Source organism: Saccopteryx leptura, chromosome 11, assembly GCF_036850995.1.
Source record: "Saccopteryx leptura isolate mSacLep1 chromosome 11, mSacLep1_pri_phased_curated, whole genome shotgun sequence".
NCBI classification, from domain to species: Eukaryota; Metazoa; Chordata; class Mammalia; order Chiroptera; family Emballonuridae; genus Saccopteryx; species Saccopteryx leptura.
Window position 1 is genome coordinate 33270316 of NC_089513.1, and position 24142 is coordinate 33294457.

The 24142-nt window shown below is 38.0% G+C and overlaps 1 protein-coding gene across 14 annotated transcripts in view; it reads right to left on the reverse strand.

Moving 5' to 3' along the window:
* Positions 1 to 24142, reverse strand: part of DTNA (dystrobrevin alpha) — a 372686-nt gene that overhangs the window by 212529 nt on the left and 136015 nt on the right. For all 14 annotated transcript variants that reach the window (XM_066352951.1, XM_066352959.1, XM_066352958.1 and 11 more), the window contains exon 2: positions 195 to 324. The gene's annotated coding sequence lies outside the window, so the exon portion shown is untranslated. The remainder of the gene's footprint in view (positions 1 to 194; positions 325 to 24142) is intronic.

Here is a 24142-nt window from a genome sequence, read left to right on the forward strand (position 1 = left end):
TCAGATGGTTTCTGATGATAATTATATAAAAAAATAAACAAAAGGCACAAAACCAAGTCTTTCACTGTCTGGCACCTTACAAAAAGTAAAAACATTGATAATATTTAACCCCATTTTTTTTCATTCAAGGAGAAAAGCACGTTAAAGAGCAAGTTCAATGTCCATCTTAAATTCTTCGTCTCAGACACACTCACCTAAAATTCAGTGAAGAAACAGCATGAACTTTCCAAAACCATCTATTTTTTTTTCTTTGAAATATCAGTTGGCTATGGCATTTAAAGACTTCCCACGCACTTCATCCAGGGAATGGTACGTTCTATTTACCTGCAATGAGAAAACATACTTTTATTTACCTATGCGACTCATAACTTAAAACAGGAAGCCTGAACAGGCATATCTAGAGCACATGGCATTTTACAAATTCTCTTACACACAAATGAGTTGTAACACTCAACTTAGAGCCTTGGTTTTCATTCATTATAAGAAATATTTAGAAAAAGAGACATTTTAGAAGTCAATTTATAGATGAGGATAGTAAGGCCTGAGGCAGGGGTGGGAGGTGGGGCAGGGTGTGAAGTTCTATACAAGATTAAGTGGCTGGTTAATAACAAAGAGTGGTCTTGAGCCCTGTGCTCTAAACATAGCTTGATTAAAAATCCAGAAACAGAAAGAAATGGAATCTTCCGTGTTTTCTAACTGGGTAATTTCCTGGAATATTGTGTCACCCTAATTTCTACTAAAACCCAAGGAAATGATAGTTGAGACAGTGTTCAAGATCAGCATTCCCTCTACTGGTTCATGCGTGAGCAGTTGTTGGTAGATATATGACCTGAAGCTATTTAATGATCCATATGATTTATTATATTCTCTAGTAATAACATAAATTGTAAATAGTTTAGAAAAATTGTCTGTGAATGTTTCTTAACGAAGCTGAAGGATTTTTACAAGCCTTTGCCGTCTGAAAAGACTCACATGTAAGAACTGAGACTGGCTCTAAACTGCACTTCCCAATGCTGAACATTTCCCGTGCCTCTGACCCAGCCTCCCTACTCACCAGCTCCCATCAGCTAGTCTTTCTCGCCATTCTCTTCCTCCTCCCCTCCTCCCCCTTCCTTCTGACCAACACACAGGCTGGCTGTGACTATCCCACGAGCTAGATGGCTGGAAGCAGCAGAAATCCAAAGCCAAGGAAATTCCATATTAAGATGAAGGAAAAAAGTGCATAGCATGGGAGACCACAGAAAATAAAGGGGAGAAGGCATTTGATGGCAGTGGGGGTGGAAAAGTAAGGAGCAGAAGGAGCCTAGCATTGCATTTTGGATGAAGGGTATAATAGGTGCCCTCTGACTCCAGCTTTTCTCCCCCAACTGTTTTCTTTAATCCACGTGACTAAGATGGCTAAAATAATCATTTTGCTTTCATGGTTTCAGGCTTCCTATGACTTTAGATTCAAAGAGAAAATTTTATTCAATAACTCCTCCTGCCTCTAATCCAAGTTCTCAGATATATTCATTATTGTATTGTATTATATATATATTTTTATTTAATTTATTGTTTACATAGATTCTAGTGTCACCCCGATTGCATCCCTGCTTCCCCGTATTCCCCTCAACATATCTTTTGTTCCCTTCCCACAGTGCCCTCCCCCCTTCCCTTCCGGTTTAATTCCGTTCCTCAGTTCACATTGTTCCTTGGATCCCTCAAATGAGTGAGGTCATATGATATTTTTTTTTCTGCTGGCTTATTTCACTCAACATAATAGTTTCCAGGTCCATCCATGTTGTTGCAAAAGGTAATATTTCCTTCTTTTTTCATGGCCCCATAGCATTCCATTGTGTATATGTATCATTGCTTTTTAATCCACTCGTCCACTGACGGACACTTGAGCTGTTTCCAGATTTTCGCTATTGTGAACAATGCTGCCATAAACATGGGGTGCAGTTCTTTCTTTAAATCAGTGATTTAGTATTCTTAGGATATATTCCTAAAAGTGGGATGGCAAGGTTAAAAGGCAGTTCCATTTTTAGTTTTTTGAGGAATCTCCATACTGTTTTCCACAGTGGCTGCACCAGTCTGCATTCCCACCAGCAGTGCAGGAGGGTTCCCTTTTCTCCACATCCTCGCCAGCACTTATCATATTTAACAGCAGATAAAGAAATTTTTATGACACTTTAACTTTGTTCTGCCACATTAGAATCCAACTGTCTTCCCCTGTACTTAGATTCTAAGTATATAGGTGTATTTGGCAATTTCTGAATTAAATGTATTATTAGAACAGTAGTGCTTTCAGATATTTTTCTTTTTCTTTAAGGACATGCTCCAATTTTTTTTATTTTTTCAATCAGGGTTCAGGTAAATGAGATATACATATGGGCATAAATTATATATTAAAAATGTTAATCCCCTTCTCATGAATGCAGCTCTCCAAACCATGGCATCAGAAAATAAATGGGAATCTTACACAATATTATATATACTTTTATTTAGGACCATATATTTATTTATTTATTTTATACTCATGGATAAACTTATATCCAACTATATCTGTCAAGAAAGGGTTATTCAAGAACTCCTTTGGTAATGGCCTGTGACCTCAGGATGATACTTCTGGTTGCTGCTCCTCTGTCTGGCCATTTTGGGAAAGATGTTTTGCATTCAATTTTTTTGCCAAGGTCCCTGGGTCATCCCAGACTGCAGTAGACTAGGAGGAGTCTGAGATAAGGCTCAGACAGAGATGCTGGGTCCCTTATGGTGGCCCAGGTTGTATATCTTAACTAGGATCTATGATACCAATAAAAGTTATGACTTGGATGATATCTTCATTGTAAGCTGGCTTTAATTTCTGCTATCCTTCCTCCACCAAGAAGTGGCCCGTCCAGCCTGCTTCTCACAGGCAGTGATCAAAAGCAGTTGTCCGATCTGGTGGCAGCTCCATCCCTGCCCCTCTTGGCTTCTGTCTCCTGGAGTAGGCAGGACTGAATCATATCCATCACTCTTTTCAATCTCAAGCCTCCCAAACTGCCACCGAATTAAAGGCATCCATCTCACGCCTTCCTCTTGCTGCAGCCCATTGGGCACTTGCAAAGCAAAATTCTCATGTGAACACTGGGTGGGAATAGAAAATGATACCTTTCTCTCTTTAAATTCTCCATTAGCCATCACATTCTAGTTTGACTAATGTGTGACTAGAAATTAAAATTTAGTTTCATGGGATAAAATAAAATATTTTATCTTTTATCTAGCTTCCTAAAGACTTTCCCATCAGTGTGCAGACTGGAGTTAGAAGTCAATACCTTACCATGGAGTACACAAGAGAAAAAACAGTCTTTTTAATTTGGAGTGCCATATTTTAGGCATATAGGTTAGATGAAAGTTGCAGGAGTCAGATATCTGCTCAATAAGAGAACCTCATCAACTTAGAGGACACAAAAATAAACCATCTAAGAAAGATAGTAATCTTCACACTATGGACATCAATTTAAGTAAAGGCTGGATAATCATATGTGGTGGTGAGATTCGGTCAAGCACAAGGATGGTGTAAGGAGTCACCCCCCACTGAGATTCTATGGGAGTTAGCAGAATATTAGATTGGAGTGGAGTTAATATTCACATTTTTATTCCTATTTATGTCTTTACTAATCTTTCCATCTAAAGTAGCACTTATCCCTCACTCTCCATTGCTTGCCTTGATATAGTTTTCTGCATAGCACTTCTACTATTTATTATTTTGTCATTGTCACTGCATACTAGAATATAAACTCCAGGAAGGTGGGAACTTGGTTCACTATTCTACCCTTGACGCTTAGAACAATTCCTGACCAACAGTTAGACATGCAGTATATATACTACATAAATAAATTTATATATTTTAGTCCTCTTTTCTTAAAAACATTTGATCTAATTTCCTCTTGCTTACCTCCATGAGTTTGCACCATACTGAAAATAATTTCATCACACTGAAGAAAACGAAGAACCCGAGCAGGTATTCTATCTACTCTCCTTGTTATGTATGTAATGATAGGATAGCTTCAGTGATAAACAGGAGAATGAAGAGGAAGCTCAATGGTGCTTCTGTTGTCTCTCCTCTTTTAGTTACCCTTGGGAGACTATAGCGTAAGGAGTCTTATTTACTCGATCTCAGAGGTTAGGATGAAAACCACTTTTGTGAATCTGCTACAGACAATGATGACCATAGGTATTCAAAGGGGCTAGAGAAATTCAAAGGTAAGAGCTATGCTGCATTCATAAACATATAAAAGTTGGTCTTTTCTTTTTTTTTTTAATTTTTTTCTTTTTTTTTTATTTATTCATTTTTAAAGAGGAGAGAGAGACAGAGAGGGAGAGAGAGGAGAGAGAGACAGAGAGAGAGAAGGGGGAGGAGCTGGAAGCATCAACTCCCATATGTGCCTTGACCAGGCAAGCCCAGGGTTTCGAACCAGCGACCTCAGCATTTCCAGGTCAACACTTTATCCACTGCGCCACCACAGGTCAGGCAAAGTTGGTCTTTTCTGACACTATCTTTGGCATGAAGTTGTAGCAGCTGTTAAGGGAGTTTGGATAAGAATGATTAAAGTCACTTTAAACACAATAACTACTTGTCCAAATAATTACCCAATAGCTTGAATAGGTCCTGCTTTTTAAAAGTGAGTCTTTGTTGCCCTATTCACAAATCTTCACACCAGTGCTGAGAATGAGCTCAGGATTCTGGCTACCCTGAAGCATTCTCCAATTCTATATACCACATGAAGCTCCCTCCTGGACCTCCCAGCTGTACTGCTAGAGCTGCTCCTCCAGAGCTAGACGGGACGTTTCACTGTACACATGTTATCGTGTAAAACTGCCGTGAAGGTTCTCCTCTTTCTCTTTATGTGCAATTGGAAGGCAGGGACTGTCTTATTTATTTCTTCATCATCTTTAACATGTCACCTTTAATGATAAATAATAATCCTCACTAAATGTTTATTTGATTGAATGGTGGAACAATCAGCAAACACGAAGCACAGCATTTTCTCACTTGGTTCCTACATAGAGCTGTGGCATAGACTTATTCAGATCACTTCAGCGGATTATTAGTTATTGGCTTAAGAATGTCAAAGTGGCTTAGGAAGCTTCAGCAAAGTGGATTTGGGATCATGGCCTTTGGACTAAATTCAGAATCAGCCCAGACAGAAGTCTGGCTATTAGGTTAGAGTCAGGGAGAGAACAGCTGGGAGATGGGACTTTCTGGATGCTTTAAAGCTGGGGAAAGAAGTCTCAGGGAAACTTGGGCCCCCTCACTGCTAGAAGAATTTGTTCTTATTGACAAAAATTTCTGCCTGAGAACCAGGTCTTGGGTGTGTGTACATATTTCCTATTAAGGCCATAGATTGTTATGTTACTTCAAGCTCTGAGGATAAGAAAGAAGCTGTGGCATTGGGACAGTTTAGCTGTTCAGACCCAGTGTGGTCCCATCACAGAAGTGCAGAATCACCGGAGCTGGTGGACCCCTCACATCAGGAGTTTTGGGCACCATGGGAAGTGCTGTTGAGACCGGCTGCTTCTGCTCTGTGCTAGTCAGCAATAAAGCATTTCTGTGATGTTTTTAAGTCTTTGGACAAATAATTAAGCAAATTAATCTCAGAGGGAGTTAAGTGCATCTATAATTTCCTCCAATCAAATTATAGCCCAAGGATTGCAGAAGCATGACCCATCCCTCACGATTCTACAAATTTAGGTCCCTATATGGGGAAAGTGGAGTCAATGCCCACCTCACTTCTCGGTCACCTGCTCTCATATTCCCTGTCATACATAGCAAGTCTGTATGAGGATAGCTGAGCAAGTGAAAGATGGTAGCAAAGTACTGAGTTTCACTCGTGACATCTCTAACAGACAGGAATAAAAAAGTCATATTTCATCACTTAGGTTAAAACAAGATAACGCAGAGAGCATAATAACATTTGGACAAAACAGCTGTCAGAAGGAACGGGCATACACATTCAGGCCTGAATGTAGGATGTTGTTACACCATAAAGCTAGAGGCCTGCTGACGTACAGGAACACTTAGAAAAATATGGTGACTTGCCTGTCAACATCAGTTCAGTTTGGTATTCAGTCAACTGTTTCACAGGTGCTGAGATGCAGGCAGGCAATTTATAAAGCACTCTCGGCTCGGGTTCTTGCACACTGTGTTTTTCAGAGGGACTGCTTTGTGTTTCTCTCTGCTGTGTCTTACTGAAAGCTCAAGGCAGTTGATTTAATGCAGATAACATGTGCATTCTGAAAGAACATTTTCCCCATGTTTACTGACCTGCCCTGCACCCACAGACGAGCTCATGGAGGAGCACAATTGCTGAGAACCCACTGAGCACCCCAATTTCTTTCTTTTATCAAAACAAGAAATGTAAAAATAACTAGCTATATTTATAAATAAGCAAGTTTCATCAAAAAATGTATCAAGAGGTGGCTGGAAATTTACAGAGTTTTTTTTCAAAGTAACTTTCTTTTTAGATTATGTGGCAAATTCAATGAATTATATAAAAAAGTGTCGTCCACATTCTCATATCCAGAGACAATCGCTTTGAACATTTTATACATTTACTTCCAATTATATATACACTTATATGACTATGTACACACAAACACACACACACAATTCTTAATGAAATTGAGGAATTATAAATTTATATAATTTTGTTTCAAATTATATGTATTTTAAATTTTTTGTATCCATATGTATTCAGCATAAATACTTCCTCTTTTATAACTATGATGAGATTATTTTACCAGACTTGCTAATTAAAGAATATGACACATGAAGACATGCGACATCCATAGTTACTGAATGTTTCTTTAGTTTATTCATGTACTTTATATACTCTCACATTTACATAGAACACAGTTCTGCTACGTTTCAGGGCAAGACAGTAGGTCATTTTATTTTATAATAGTGCTTATTTGGTTGTAGAAATCCCTACCACAAAAACCCATCCTAAAGTATCAGAAAAATTGTCATGTTTTCAGAATACATTTTTAAAGAGAATAATTATCTCATTTTGTATTTCTTAAAAAATACAATTGTAAAAACAATAAGTATCTTAATCCAGACACAATCAATCACTAAATTGTCACAAATTTTCTAGATTAAAAATCTCTTTTTATGAATTAAGTAGTATAATATGCAACTAAAAGAGTGCATAGGCCAAAACTACTCTGTAGGGGTGACCTCATTATACCTTTAAACTTTCTGTGTTGAAATTAATTCCAAGTAAGGCAGAAAGTTTAACATTGTTTTGCTGACCAGGAAAAAAATGTTTACCCAAGGTCAGCCCTCTGTGTCTTGAAGTTCAATACATCTGCCTATTGGTCAAAATAATTGCATTGAACTTTAATGGTCAAATCAAAATGTATCAAAGATTAATCCAATTAATTTATGAAAAGACAAAATTTTAAATTAGCCACCTACAGGTAGGTACATTTATCATATATTCTAATAAAATTTCCCTGGTAATATGTGATTATCACTTGTCTTGCTCATATTTTATGTTCATACATTTGTTAAAGTCCTGCACTTCTAAGAGATTAATGATACAATGTGATCTGAGATGTGTATCTGATTGATTTTACTATAATGTGAAAATCAAAACAAATAGAAAAAAAAGAACAGAAAGCAGAAAGAAAGGGAAGAAGAAAAGAAGTCATGAAACAGGATATAGGAGGGAAAAAAGCAAAATTACAAAGATTTTCTAGGACCATTACCAGTTGCATTAGTAACATTAATAAAGGGGATGGATGACAGAGGAGTAAATGTTTGCATGCAGAGTATCATACCTCCTATAGATATCCTGAATTAAAATTTATTATTAAGCACACAGAATTTTATATTATGTACAAAATATAGATGGGTGTTTCCTTAGACAAGAAGTGCTTTTTCTGGAAATCATGAAGAGACAGAAGAATCTAATCCTGGTAATAAATGTTCAGGCCCTGCCCCTCAGTGATATATTTCTACCTGACTGATGGCCTCAAACATATCACAGGCCTTAGGAGCCATCTGAGGATTACTGAAAGCCTGACTTCTTTCCATCTGACTCACAGAGGATGAGTGTCTTTTTTAAAAAATGGAGATAAATAATATAGCATTTAATTCAGTATCAGTATGTTGTCCTGTCACTTTGGAATAAAAAATAAAAATGATACTACATCATAAGTTTTCAAACTTTTTGTTCTAAAGACCCCTAAGAATCTTTGTTTATGTTTATTCTACCTTATTAAAAATTTGAAAAACATTTATTTATAAACTTATTTACATAATGATAAACCCATTACATGTAATATAGATCAGTGGTCCCCAACCCCCGGGCCACGGACCCCCTGTGGGCCATTTGGTACCGGTCCGCAAAGAAAGAATAAATAACTTACAGTATTTCCATTTTATTTATATTTAAGTCTGAATGATGTTTTATTTTTAAAAAATGACCAGATTCCCTCTGTTACATCCATCTAAGACTCATTCTTGATGCTTGTCTCGGTCATGTGATACATTTATCCGTCCCAACCTAAAGGCTGGTCCGTGAAAATATTTTCTGACATTAAATCAGTCTGTGGCCCAAAAAAGGTTGGGGACCACTGATATAGATGATATATTTTAAATAAAATAGAAATATTTTGCAGAATAAAAAATGTAGTGAGAATTAGCACATGGTTTTACATTTTTGGAAATCTTTTAATATCTGCTATAATAGAAAGAAGATAGCTAGATTTTAATTTCTGTTTTGGCATTTAGCCTACTACAATATGTGAAGAAACTTCAACTTACACAGATACACAGTTTGAAAAGGCAGTGTATTTTCATGGCCTTTCAGATAATTGTGAAACAAATGGCTGTTTCTTAAAGGTGAGTTGCAATGTGGAATTTTAACCATTTATATGAACTTTGTATAACCCATTGTATTATAATCTTATTATCCTCCTCAATCTTTATATAGATTTTTAAATTTATGTATCACTTTATAACAGCATAAATCAATCATTTGGAAAGCATTGGTTCACTGATTTACGCAGATCTTCCAAATGTTTCATTTTTATTAACAAAAAATTATATTTGTTAATATCACCATCAATTTCATCAGAAATGTCTTTTAGTTGTCAACTTCACAGTGGCAGATGCAACCTTCCCAAGATTGTAACTTTTATTTCCAAGTTTGATTTTATCATTTTCAAAAAATATTGTTAATTTTCTCTGAAGTGACAGGCTCACTTCATTTATTTTCAAAGAAATCATTCCGAAACACAATGTCTAAATAACCATATCTGCCCATTGTTCTTTCAAGTAACCATGTTGTTCCGTGAAAGAAGTGCCTAGTTCAGTCTGCACACCAGTCTCACTTCCAGGCAACCATCATCCCTTAATTTCTTAATTTCTTTCTTTCTTCTTTTCTTTCTCTTCCTTTCTTTCTTCCTCCCTCCCTCCCTCCCTCCTCTCTCTCTCTCTCTCTCTCTCTCTCTCACACACACACACACACACACACACACTCAAAGAGTGTTTGGTGCACACGCTTCCCATTTCCTCGCACAGATATTTCAAAGACGTGTATTAGAGTTTCAAGAGTTAATAAGATTTATTTTGTTGTTGATGATGCTTGCTTGCTTTATTTTTTTTTATTGTAAGAGCATGGCAATGAAGAATATAATTACTTTACCACTAGTAAAGGTTGGTGCCTCTGCCTTGATCTGTAATAAGGTCACAGCAGTTTTACCCACCATTATTTTTGCATCATTGATGCGAATCTCCACATAGTGAAAATGGCAAATAAAATGTGAGGGTTATTATGAAAATGGTTGTGACCTCAAGGATCCCATGAAAGTGTCTTGGGGGCTTCACTTTGAGAACCACTGACCTGAAAGGGAATACAGTAAGGTGGTTGAGTGAAGGCTCTGAGGTTGGACCGAGCCATGAGTAAATCTCACCTCATTCCTGGTTCATCTCTATGTGATACTGGATAAGTTACTTAACCTTTCCCAGCCCCATTTTCCACACCTCTAAAATAGGAGTAAAAACAGATCTTCACAGAGTTGTTCCAAGGAATAAAGGAGATGACTTAGTTCAGTGTCCGACACATAGTGAACTTAACAAATATTAACTATGATTACTAGTATTTACATTATTACTTCTTTTTGAGATCAAGAAGCAATGATGCCAGTAAATCAGAGTATCAGTTGGTGGTTGGAACTTGTTCATGCTACACCAATCCAATTTTAGTTCTATCCTTCCTTGTGAATACAAGATACATGAAGATATGTCTTTTCTTATGTTGAGTACGAAGATGAATATTTTACACCTTGTATGATGATTTTGCAAATACTGAGATAGTCAGTCATGAGAGAGAGTACTTGGTAGTGTCAGTGATGACAAATGAGAAATGATAACTGATTGGGACCATTAATACTTCAATCCCGAACCTGCTACCTTTCACAATCATATGGGAAATGGACATTACTATGGGGTTACACTACAATCAGAAAGCTAGATCACAAGGAGTCACAAGGACCCTTTTTATCTAAGACCTATTACAAATACAAGAAATTTCTTTTCTCTAATGTTTACTCTTAACCTAATCTCAGTCCTCCAATTTTTTTACAACATTGCAGAGAAAACTGAATTGTAGGAAATGGCCTCTAAGGAAAAAAGGGTGTGTGTGTGCGCACACGAACACACACATGCACATATGTGTATGTGTATACTGCACTCTCACAAACAGGAATTTGGCAGAGACTCTAAGTGAGTGCTGAAATTCTCTAAGCTCATAGGCCTATCGAACTGATGTAAATGGGGACATAGGGGGCATAAGTCAAGGAGACCCAGGCACACTGTGCTTGCATACTTTATCTTTATGAGTATTTTTTACTGCCTCTAAGAAGTATGCTCTCTCTTATCTTTGAAATCACAAGAAATTCACTTGATCTAATTCTCCTTTTACTGCTTTTGCTATTGACTTGAGTACAAAAAATAATCTAAACAAACAAACAAAAAACAAAACAGCTTCACAAGAAAATAATGATACAAGCTTGTGTATACATAACACATGACATTTGGTCTCAGTGTTGAAAAATAATAGGAAGTGGTAGTAATGAAGTTGATGTGAAGAGTGTGTGTCTGTTTAAGAAGGCATCTCCATTTGGCCATGCCACGTATAGACACAGGATGGCCACATCTTCCTCTTTTCCTCTCTAGGGTAGAAATCCAGATTTTTCCATGAAATCTTCAAATTTATAAATGTTGCCTCAAATAGGATAGGACAAACAAAACATGTTGACAGGGTTTTCAGGCTGCCAAATTTTAGATTTCCCCGAATATATAATTTCATTTTCCTTCCATCTCATGGACCAATAAACTTTGCACTTGAACCATCTCTAGCACCACTCAGTGGGTATACCAGGAGGGAGACAGAGGCTAGAGAGGAGCCTTGACCTCCCTCTAGTGGTTAGAAAGTGCCAAAACAACACTCATTCTGTTCATTTATTGAAAACTTGCATCTGTGTGAAACTATAATCAGCAAAGCAGACTCTGGCTATTGCGTGTGAGATGTGAACTACATGGTAATTTTACTGCTAGTTCGTATTAAACTCTGGGATAACAGGCAACAAAAATAAGGAACGGGAACATCAGCTCAAGAAAATGCTTGAGATTTTTTTTAATGGTTTATTTATTTATTTACTTACTTTTTATTTATTGTGTTTACATAGAGTCTAGTGTCTCCCCGAATGCATCCCCCCTCCCCCGTATTCCCCTCAACATCTCCCTTGCCCCCCTCCCCACAGCTCCCTCCCCCCTTTCCTTCAGGTTTAATTCCATTCCTAAACAGTAGGGAGATTCCTCAAAAAATTAAAAATGGAACTGCCTTTTGACCCAGCCATTCCACTTTTAGGAATATATCCCAAGAACACCATATCACTGACTCAAAAAATAGAAATGCACCCCCATGGTTATGGCAGCATTGTTCATAATAGCAAAGATCTGGAAACAGCCCAAGTGTCCATCAGAGGACGAGTGAATTAAAATGCTTGAGATTTTGAAGGCAAGAATACTAGCTGTATCCACCAGGAAAAGAGGAGGATTTTAAAAAGTTGCGCTTTAACAGAAGGCAGGGTCAGCAGTACATGCTGTTGGCTGGAAGGTATATATTATGTTTTATGTATATAGATGAGATTAGTGTTAAGGATCATCTAGCTAACGTAGTAGCTAGTACTTCTGGCTAATTTGATCCCTGCTTTAAGTATTTAATAGTAGCTCAGCACTTGTTAATTAATGGAGAATATCTTATATCCTTTTGTTTAAGTTAACTTGAGGAAGATATTTTTAGGGTGGCTAATTGGATAAATTTTGCAATTTTGAAAAAATTATATAGAATTTCGAGTAGGTCAGTAATACAGAGCTAATAAAGATTCTTGAGAAAGTTAAAAAATGGATTCCACTAGAGCCTTGTTTCATTTGGATGCCTGTGTTGTCTTAGAACAATGTCCCCAAGTATTAAACGCTTGTAGCTCAAATGTCAACTTTCAAGGATGGTTCTCTCTGTATACTCATTTCCTTGCTGTTCTGACCTCCATGACACACTCAGATAATTTAATGAATTGAAGTACAATTGCTTTTAGAAGCTCAATACTTCATTACACATATTATACATTTGTTTTAAAAACAGTTTTTGAGTTGAGAGAATGTCAGCAAAATCAACCAAAAGAATGTGGGTGTTGGTACAAGGTCAGCTTTTCAGAAGCTGTAGGCAGTGTTATTGGCATTCTGTCAGACAATCACCATGAGCAGCAGGCCATTCACGGGCAGTGAGTCAGTAGCTCTGACAACACTAAATACGGTAACCCATTAATGTGCAAGATAATAGGTACACATGCTCTGACAGAAAGCACCGGAGAGAGGGAATATTTTATATTTTAGGTTATTTAAGAAGGAAATCTAAATAGTTCATGAAAGCCCAGATGTTAGTTTGTATATGTATTCATGTGTGTGTGTGTGTTTGTTAGAACCTAGATTAAAATATTTATACATATGGATCTCTTTTGTAAAGAATAACATTCAGATGGGAAGCTGAAAAACTATCAGAAGCTAGGCATTTCAAATGGGATATTAGCTAAGAGGGAGTCATGTTTTAGACCCAGGCTGTCCAATTTAATAGCTACTGGTCACATGTGGCTATTGAGCAGTCGAAATGTGCCTAAACCAAACTGAGATGTGTGTAAGAGTAAAATATATACTGAATTTCAAAGATCCAGTACAAAAAATAATAAATAATATCTCATTAATAACTTTTTATATTGATTACATGTTGAAATGATAGTATTTTTGATATATGGGGTTAAATAGTATATAATTAAATTAACTTGACCTGTTTCTTTTCATCTTTTAATGTAGGCATTAGAAAGTTTTTAATAACATATGTGTGGCTCACATTATATTTCAATAGTACAGCCCTATTTTTTTTTTTTTCATTTTTCTAAAGCTAGAAACAGGGAGAGACAGTCAGACAGACTCCCGCATGCGCCCGACCGGGATCCACCCGGCACGCCCACCATGGGGCGACGCTCTGCCCACCAGGGGGCGATGCTCTGCCCATCCTGGGCATCGCCATGTTGCGACCAGAGCCACTCTAGCGCCTGAGGCAGAGGCCACAGAGCCATCCCCAGTGCCTGGGCCATCTTTGCTCCAATGGAGCCTCGGCTGCGGGAGGGGAAGAGAGAGACAGAGAGGAAAGCGTGGCGGAGGGGTGGAGAAGCAAATGGGCGCTTCTCCTGTGTGCCCTGGCTGGGAATCGAACCTGGGTCCTCCGCATGCTAGGCCGACGCTCTACCGCTGAGCCAACCGGCCAGGGCCAGTACAGCCCTATTTTAGAAGAAGATATTTAATATTATTTTCTTGCAGGATTTCCCCTCCCCCCATGCACACACACATGCAAAATTTTGCAGAAGGGATAGGAAAGGGGCCATAGCAGTGGAGCATTTAAAAAATACAGGCTTCAAAATTCCACTTAAGGTGCTGATTTAGTGATACCAGTTCCCTATGCCAAAGAATGAAGTACAGCATAGTTATAGCACTGAAATACTTCCTATGCTGAATATCTGTAGACCTTGACTTTGGGTCCAGGAGTGAAAGGGCACTTATCATAGTGCATTTAATTCTGTCCATTTTACCAAGAATGAAAGGGCACTGCCAAAGACGCTAAGAAATGTTTTCTCCTTATCTTGCTTAGAGAACAAAATGAGCTCCATAGACGTGCATTGGTGTAGCTTCCTGTACCTTTCACTTCTGTTTTAGAGTTGGATGCTCTGAAGAATTATTTGACTCTGGTGGCCAAGACTGTATCATATGCACTGGGCTAAAAGGTTGACTTAATAAAGATTATGATGAAAACAAAATCTAGACACCAATTTAGCTATTTCAATCAACTGATTAAAATAATAATTTCTAGATATACCTGAACGCACATTTTTTTTGGTTTTGTTTTGTTTTTAGTAGGATTTGGCACTGGTACTGAATTATTCTCCCGAACTCTGACTAGTGCTGAGAAGTTTCTAGCAGCTTTTCTCCAGAACCATGCCACACACTCCATCCTTTCTAGTTTCAGTCCCTGAATTTGTTGCATCATCCATCTTCTTCTTAGCCAATGCCTACTTTAAGGACATTGGAGTCTTGGATGCGACCAGATGCCAATTTGGGTTTCCAAAGTCACCCAGCTCTAATCTTTCAGTTTCTCTTTCATCCATTTTAACTTTACTGACTTAAATGTTTATGAGCACAGCTGGAAAACCAACAGCTGAGCAGAGTTTTTGTTAATGGTGGCTGGGCCATTCTGAATGGCTCTCTAATGGTGTTCTCTACAATAAAAAAATGACAATGTTCCCAGCTCCTGAATGAGTTGGAAGAAAGGGTGAAGTTCCTCAACTCTTTCTTCAAGTGGAGCCATGCAATGTCTGCCCTTCTTCCAAATGAATAACCTAATTTTTCCTTCAAATGTGGAAATTCAGACAGGTCTCTGGAGGACTTCTTTTAGCAAATGGCTCATCATGCTTCCCAGAAACCTCTTTCTAGTATTCTTCCTTCTCTAAATGGAAAGTGATAAATGTGAAATTTAGTATATTCATTTAAAGTGATGGAAATATATTAAAGAAAGTAAAAAGGTTCACATTTTAATGATTTTTCATGCATATGCTTTCTCACAAAAAGGTTGAGTGCTACATTGAATGTTAAAGTATGAACATTTCATACAGAGTAAAAAACAAAACAAAACACTTTTACCACTCTTTGGGTTAACTGTTTTTTAATCCTTTCAGTTTGGACAATAAATGGAAATTGTTTTTGTTTTATGCTAGATTTCACTCTTTGACATCTTTTTGTTTTTAAGTTTAAATTCTTGATAGGCATGTCTGCGTCATACCAAAAAAAAAGTATCTATATTAGGAAAATATACAAAAGAAAGAAAAGTTTAAGGAAGTTAAAACAAGCTTCCAATATTGGCAGAATAGCAACCTTATATTATCTCATTCCAGTGGTTGGAATTAAAAAGATGCTGAGCAAGACTATGCAAACATGGAGAGTTTATGTAAAATACTATTAACTGAAGTTCACTAAGTATTTACATAACTGCATTACAGTATTAAACAAAACATTTCAACTTCTAACAACTAGAATTTTACCTTCTCTAATCTTTATTCCAGATTTAATTACCAAGAAATATAATAAAAATAAGGAATCCTATTTATTCTAAGGTTTTATAGGTCATCAAATAAACTCTATCAGAGTCACCACGCAAAGAAAGTTCATAGCATTGAAGGCTGCTACGTCTGTACAATGTGGTTTGAGAAACTTGACAGAGTTTGGAAGACTTCAGTGTGAGGGTTTTTAAATAGCAACTTCAGATTGCTCCCTGACCTACAAGGTCAGGATGAAAAGGGGTTAATGGTGATTGGCAGCTCATTTCAAGTTCTTTTCGCACCTGTCACCACTAACAGAGGAAGCAAAATGACACAATTCTCAGATACTTAAGGTAAGAAGAGCCCTTCTATTTTCTGAATGTGATTCCTAGCAGGGCAATGTGCTGAAGATAAAACTCAAACTGTGCGGCCTTCCCTGGCTTAATCAAGATGAATCACTTTAATGAATGGCTTCCTTTACCTTTTCTAGGATTGACAGTCTGTGCTTAGTTCTCAGTCTTTAGTAACCCTGAAGTGGGAAATAAAGCCATGACTATGTCTAATTAAAAAATAAAAGGAACTTATAACTATATTTATAGAAGGAACTTATAAACTGTGTTAAAATTTGATAATAATATATACTATTCTGTAATGGACTTCCTTAACTCAAAGAATTACTGTCAAGAACATAATGTCCATTCATATAATTTGATTCTTTCATTTGCAGAAAAAGAAACAGTAGACAACTAAATATTATCTGTGTGCTGTATGTATAAACAAATGTGTGTGTGTGTGTGTGTGTGTGTGTGTGTGTGTGTGAAGCCTACCTTATTTGCTCATTTAATGGTAAAATGTGAAAGTTGATATATTTGAGATTTAGGTAAAATGATGACTTAATTTCTTTGTGTTGATCAAATAAGTTTGAAAAATATGATTTTTATGTTTGCTCCATTATAGTTTGCACTGGGGTCTGGGCAGCGCCAGGTGTATGTGGTCTGTGAAATTGCAAATTACTTTCCTGCTTGTGAAGGGCCATTGTTTTGCTAGTGTTTGCTGGAGGAGAGGTTTTCGTGTCAGAAAGTTTTGGGAAGAGAGAGCAGGAGAAGAAGGAGAAAGAAACCATGTTGGCAAGGGAAGAGAAAGGAAGCCATGTTTGCAGAGCAAGAGCGGAGAGAATGCAGAGTGTTGAAGAAGAAGCCATGTTGGCAAAGAAAGAGAAGGTGTGCAGATGGGGAACCAGGGGTGAGGGGCTTTGGGAGCCCAACTGAGACTGGTGAGGCCTTTGATTCTAGGAGAAAACAGAGAATATTCTCCTAGTTGTGGAACCAGATAATGTGTCAGGGCTTTGGAAGCTCTGAATGAGTGAAAGGGAAGTGTTTTCCCTGTATGTTTACTTGTCAGCCAGTGCAAGACTTTAATAAAGGAATGTCCCACCATTTTTTGGCTCCACTGTTTCTCCACCGTCTGCCCGAATCCAATGAGAACCTGCATGTGTATTGCCGCGACGGCGGCCCCTGGCCTTACACTTTGTATATATGAATGCACTGTATTGACTTTTTACCTCAGAGACTGTCTGCTCCATGACAGGACTGTAAGAATCCTGGAAAGACTGACCCATTCACACTCAAAGTGAGAGTTTGATCATACTGAATTGCATCAAGCTGTCTGATTAGAAAAATTCTTGGGCAATCTAACTTTCAGAAAGATTTATATGTTAATACTTATTAATAGTAAACCTAAGTACTTATAGAAAAGAGAATATAATTTAACCTGAGTAGTGACCTATTGGATATTTTTAGAAATTAATGCCTATAGGCCCTGGCCGGTTGGCTCAGCGGTGGAGCGTCGGCCTGGCGTGCGGGGGATCCGGGTTCGATTCCCGGCCGGGGCATGTGGGAGAGGCGCCCATTTACTTCTCCACCCCCACCCCCCCTCCTTCCTATCTGTCTCTCTCTTCCCCTCCCGCAGCCGGGGCTCCATTGGAGCAGGGATGGCTCGGGCGCTGGGGATGGCTCCTTGGCCTCTGCCCCAGGCGCTAGAGTGGCTCTGGTTGAGGCAGAGCGACGCCCCGGTGGGGCAGAGCATCGCCCCCTGGTGGGCGGAGCGTAGCCCCTGGTGGGCGTGCCGGGTAGATCCCTGTCGGCGCATGTGGGAGTCTGTCTCTCCCCGTTTCCAGCTTCAGAAAAATACAAAAAAAAAAAAAAAAGCTTAAAAAAAATTAATGCCTATAAAATCTGAATGAAAACACACAAGAAAATTGACAGTTGAATGGGAAAAATACACGAGTCTACACACACACACACACACACACACACACATATATATATATACATATATATGCTTTTCCTTCTCATTTTATAATCATTAATAAAGATGAACATAATACCTAAAAACATTTACCTGCACATCTATGCCTTTAACCACTGTAGCCTTTATCAGATAAAGTTAAACAAGTAAGACTCAGAGCATCTTTAAGCAAGAACATTGTGTGGGCGAGGGTGAAGAGTGAGGAAGCGGTGATTATCTGAGTTATGCTAGGTTGATGTTTATTTCCCTCTTACTCCAAAGTACAACCAATCATGTAAAAAAGGGGAGGCAAAGACTTCCAATAACTGACCCAGAGAGAAGGCCATGGCTGGGTGGCTGTGGTGTGGGAAGATTATCTCTTGAACCCAGCAGTTTGATTGCCTGCCTTCCTAGATTGGTTTTTCCTCCCTTGACTGAGTAATAGAATATCATATGTTGCCAGCATGCTACAGAGTTCTGAAAAAATTATATATATTAGTAAAATATTTCTTTAATATTATATATATATATATATACACATATATGTGTATAAACATAATTCTTTTGGAGTTTTATAGCCAACTTTCTAAATACATACCTAGTAGACAATTTATCCCACGTGGAAGCTAAATTCCAAATTCTGGGTTTGGAACATGAAGCATGTTTTCAGAATATACCCAAGAGATGAACAACTTTCACAACTAAGCTTTGTTCCAGTTTGTATAAAGGTTACCTCATGGACTCTGAGTACACAATCCTACAAGATACAGGATACAGAACAGTGTCCAGAGCCTGGAATTACAGCTGTTACTTTTTTCTCTCTCTAGGTATTTCATCATCTTTAATACAAGGATATAATATTATATAATAGTGCTAGAGTAACCTTGAAGATTGGTTTAGAGACAAATGTCTTATACCTAGCACAGAGCTGTCACTGCCCTAAGATTATTAACTAAAGGAAGGAGTGGGAAGTAACTAAATAGAAATGGGTCATAGGACATTTCCAAAGAGTCATTTCTTAAGTGAAAATCTCCTCCCTCTCAATTTGCAACAGCTCTATTATGCCAGCTACTTGAGAATCTCACCAAGCCAACTGGAGCACTGTCATTCAATCACAGAAGAGTACAGTGATCAGGCTGAGGCCACCCAAACTTGGTTAGCTACTACCCTACCCAAGACTTCCTCTGAAAAGAACACTCTGATGTTGACTTGAGCAGATTATCTGAAATCATCTTCTGATAGCTGATAAGAAAAGTCTTCAAACTGTTTCCACAGTTTCAAATGAAAGCTCTCGCAGCCATAGTGAGCACGGGGAGGGACAAGCAGCTAAAGTGGGCATTGTGTCATCTGAAGACATGTGTCATGGGTCTCCAGTTCAACATAGTCCGATATTTCATTACAGATTCATCAGTGGTATTCAAAATTTCCTTCAGCTTAAGTGGTTCTTTCCTTGTTCTTTTCTTTAAACAGAGCTTTAATACACTGGAGAGAATCAAGCCTTGCCTAGAGCATTCACTGTGGAGGCAGTAAGGACTCCAGTATGCACTGTGAATCACAACACCTGCCAGAGGTAAAGTCGGTGTGCCCAGGAAATGCAGGAGTAATCACTGAAACCGCTGGCTGTAAACCCATGCAGAGAGCTATAAAACTGCAAAGCCAAAGGTGCACAGAATATTATTCTCAGCAATCAACAAACACGTAGAAGTATCCTGTTTTTCTCCTTTTCTGTGTTTACTATGATTCTAAGAATATACAAAAAGCCTGAGTAAATGCATTGTATAGAGATGATAGTAGAGGTGATCAGTTTCAAGTACTGTACTTTAGATGTGCAATCCTTAATAACATTATTCACTTATGGGGTTTTTTATGTAAATCTTAGAATCTGGTAGAAAACAGTGATTTTTTTTTCCAGAGAAACTGTACTAGATTCAGGTTTAATCACTTTGAAACAAATAGTTTAATTGCTCTGCTTGGATATATGGGTCATTATGAGATACCAAAATAAGGTTATTATTTTCCATTTTCAGAAAATGTATTCATTCGTTCATTCTCTATATATTAATTATGAACATTGCAGCTTCTAGGTAAATGCAAGGTCGTGAACTCTGGAAAATACGATGACAAATTGGACCTGGACTCTGTCCCTTAACACAGAGATCTTGTAGGGCTGTCAGACCCATGAAGTAATTTGCTGTAATGCAGTATCTACAGTGGCAAGAACCAGGGGAGAGAAACATTTCGGATATTAGGATTTCACAGGAGAAAGAAAAGTGGAGGAGATGATTCCAGTTGGGCCATCTGGAGACCCTCAGAGAAAAAATGTCACTTAAAAGTAGTACGGTTCCCTCTATATGTTAGTGTTTCATAAATTTTGTTAAAACAAATGAGTAAAAAGATACTGGAGGAATCAGTCTCACAGTGCCTGGCACATGCCAGTTACTCAACAAATGCTTCGGAATTGAACTGCAGAATTTGAAGAAAGACTATCCAATCAAGGAAAGAAGCACATGGGCATGGAAAAACAGTGGGCAGGGTTCTGTGGAAAAATAATAGGAAAGAGCCCTAAATGGTGGATGGGGTCAAATCATATAGACTGGTGAAGGAGACTGGATGGGATAGATGGATGAAGAGAAGCCATTGACTGAAGATCAAGTTCAAACTCATTGACACGAATCCCAAGGCTCTCTGAAATCTGGTGCCTACCCCCTCCTCTAGCCTTCTGTCTGTTATTCCCCTCTCCATTCGCGCAAGATTCAGTCCAGTTTCTCAATGAGCAGTATTTTCTCTCACCTCCAATATTACACATACTTTTCCTGGTAACCTTTCCACTTTTGTCCTTCCTCTGCCACCTCTGTCTGGCTCACTCCTTCTCACCTCCAGGCCTCAGCTTTAACTTCAATTCTTCCAGGAAGCCTACCTGCCTGCCCCCTGTACTAGATTACCTTCTCCTATGTTTTTCCACGGATCCTGCACTCTTCATGGCTCCTTATTGTACTTACCTGTCTGTTATTTGATTTCCCCTGTTTATGGCAGGCTCTTTGAATGCAGAGACCTGGCCTATCTGGTAGCTGTAGCCCCAGTGACTAGCTCTATTCCTAGAATACTCATTACATGAATTTGTTGAGTGAATGAAACAGACAAGATGGGTATTGAGAATGTTGATCTGACTGGAGTGCCTCCCACATGACTGAATGAGAGAATCCTAGGCTTTAAAAATTAAAAGTGACTGGCATGGTGTCTGTTCATTAAAATGTTATAAAATGTTAAATAGTACCAGTTGTTAACATTTTTTGAGTGTCCATTATGCCAAACATATGCTAATTACTATCCAAGCATTATCTCATTTAATCTTCACAGTTGCCTTATGAGAAAATTATCGCTAATAAGTGAAACCATCAATAAAATTATACATAAATAAAAACTGACTACCATATAAAAATATTTTGTCTATGTCTTAAATATCCCTTTTAGTTTGGCTACCGCAGCTCACAAGATATATATGCTGTGTCTAAAGGGAACTGAGAGGTAGCTGTATAGAGGGAGACTTAAAAAATGTGGAGTCTTAAAAAGAAGATGTGAAGTCTATAAAGCTTTGAATGACCTGGAAAAGCTAACAAAAGACTTATCCACTGAAAATCCACTGAAACTTCAAAGAGGTAAGTTTAAGATTTGCAAAAGGTCGTACTACCAAACATTACTAGTGTAGGTTGAAAAGAGAAAATTTTTAAACATTCTAATGAGTCATGAGTCATAGAGCTGTAATAAATTACTAATGGACATTAGGGTTTAGAGGCAACTTCTTTTTTTGTGGCAGAGACTGAGAGAGAGAGAGAGTCAGAGAGAGGGACAGACAGGGACAGACAGACAGGAAGGGAGGGAGATGAGAAATATCAATTCTTCGTTGTGGTTCCTTAGTTGTTCACTGATTGATTTCTCATATGTGCCTTGACGGGGGGGGGGGGCGCACAAGAGACCGAGGGACCCCAAGAGACCGAGGGACCCCTTGCTTGAGCCAGCGACCTTGGGCTCAAACCAGATGAGCCTGTGCTCAAGCTGGAGACCTCGGAGTCTCGAACCTGTGTCCTCCACATCCCAGTCCGACATTCTATCCACTGCGTAGAGGCAAATTCTTTATCTGAATAAGAAGAATAACTACATTCCATCATGACATATCTGCTGGTGCCAGTGTAATTTAAAAAACATTTTTAACAGGACCAAGAGTCTGATTCAATGCACTATTTTTATGTTCTTTACTGACATTAGAACAGACATTCCTAAATACTCAATTGTTGCCACTTCTTCATACAGACCTAGTATACTGTCTGTCTTTAAGCTCATAAAAAGGGTCACTAAATAGTAAGACAATGACCAGGGGTTCCACAGGCTAAGAACCTGAATTTTCATTCTATTTTGAGGCAACGACATTGGCTCCAAATCCAAGATGATTAAGAGCATCTAAAAAGGGAGGGATCTAATTACCACCATTACTATAAAAAGGCTGTGTCCCAAGGGGAGAATAGGAGCAAAGCAGGTGTGTACAAGTAGGGAAAACAAAACACACACACACACACACACACACACACACACACACACACACACACACACTTTTTCACTGTCTTCAGTTGATTCCTATAACTGGAACTTCACCCTTGAAGTAGAATGAAGAGTTCACCTGACACATAGTTTTTCTGCTTATAGTTCAATTTTAGTGTTTTGGTGGTAAATCCACCTGTTTGGAAGGTCAACCTTTTCTCTTTAAACACTTTGCTTTTAGGATGTGAGGATTTTCATTTTCATTTCATTTTCTGTTTCATGTGCCAGAAAGCAGTGTAATCAGAAATCTTGGCTATGATGCAGCATGAAGACAAAGATCTGGGCAATGGGGACTCTTAAAAAAAATGAAGACTCTCAAATTTGACTCTCAAATTCTGTGTATTTGGCCTTACCTAAAACTTTGAGTTCCGAGATTTTCTTTCTCTGGTGAGAAGTACCAATTTTAAGAAAAGTGGAGTAGGTAAATGCCTGCCTGAAATGATAAGTAACACCTTGGAATTTGAAAGCAAGCTTTATGCCATTTTTATATTCTGTCCCACTTCTAGGTATAAGCTAACATCAGAACAACAAAGTGAACTTACAAGGTTCTCTCAATTTCCTGTGGCTTCTCTGGATCACATATAGCACAGTCTTGAAGGCAGATGACTACATGACATGAAAGAGCAGGAGGAAACAAAGAAATGTCTTTAAAGTTTTTGGGGAAAATGTTTTAAACAAAATGGGGCATATATCAAAGAGAAAGTGAGGAAAATTGCAATACATGTGAAATGAAAGAACAAGGTTATAAACATCACCATGCTTGGCAGAAACGATAAAATATTTCTTTGTGAAAATCATGGTTCTGCTAGTTTTTTTCTCTCCAGAGAGCAACAGACCATCAGAGAATCCACTAAGTTCAAAACAGTACATTTTGGGCAAAATTTATACAAATAAAGTATGTAAAATTGGAACAACATTTAACACATGTAAATGTCACTGTCAGAAGAGCCCCTGAAGTGAGGCGCTATCTTTAGAATGAAAGAGGGAATCTACGGATGTATTTCACTGCCTGTGGGTATAATGTCCCCGCAGGAAACCTACCTGCTCCTGCTTCACAGCAGTGCGTAAGCAGCCATTTGTGCAGACATATCAATTCCCAAGATCATAATATTCCTTTGGCCCATATCATCTTAAAAGCTGATTGATAAACACTAAAATAACCCTCCTTATGCCTCTGGGAAATCACTATGATGTCCCTTTTCAAGATGATAAATACAGACAGAGATCAATTTGCAAGCCAAGAACGAATGGGAAAAGGGCTCAGGAGAGCAGAATGGAATTCAGGAGCATCAAATTTCCAGTCTTCCGTACAGAGTGTTCTTATCTCCAAAGAAACTCTAATAAAGGCCTGAACCATTATAACTAACTCTGAAATAGTAGAACATTGGCTTCAAGGCTAAAGTTCTAACATTGTGACAATACCTGGATTACTTCTTAAAATATTAAATTGAAAAATTAAAACAGAACCAGCAGTTCTACCACATTAAGAAGATATTAAATATGGTCCAAAATTTACCTTAAAAATTTTTTTATGGATAAAATATTTGGATGCTAAAGATAAAGGTATATTTATACACACATATAC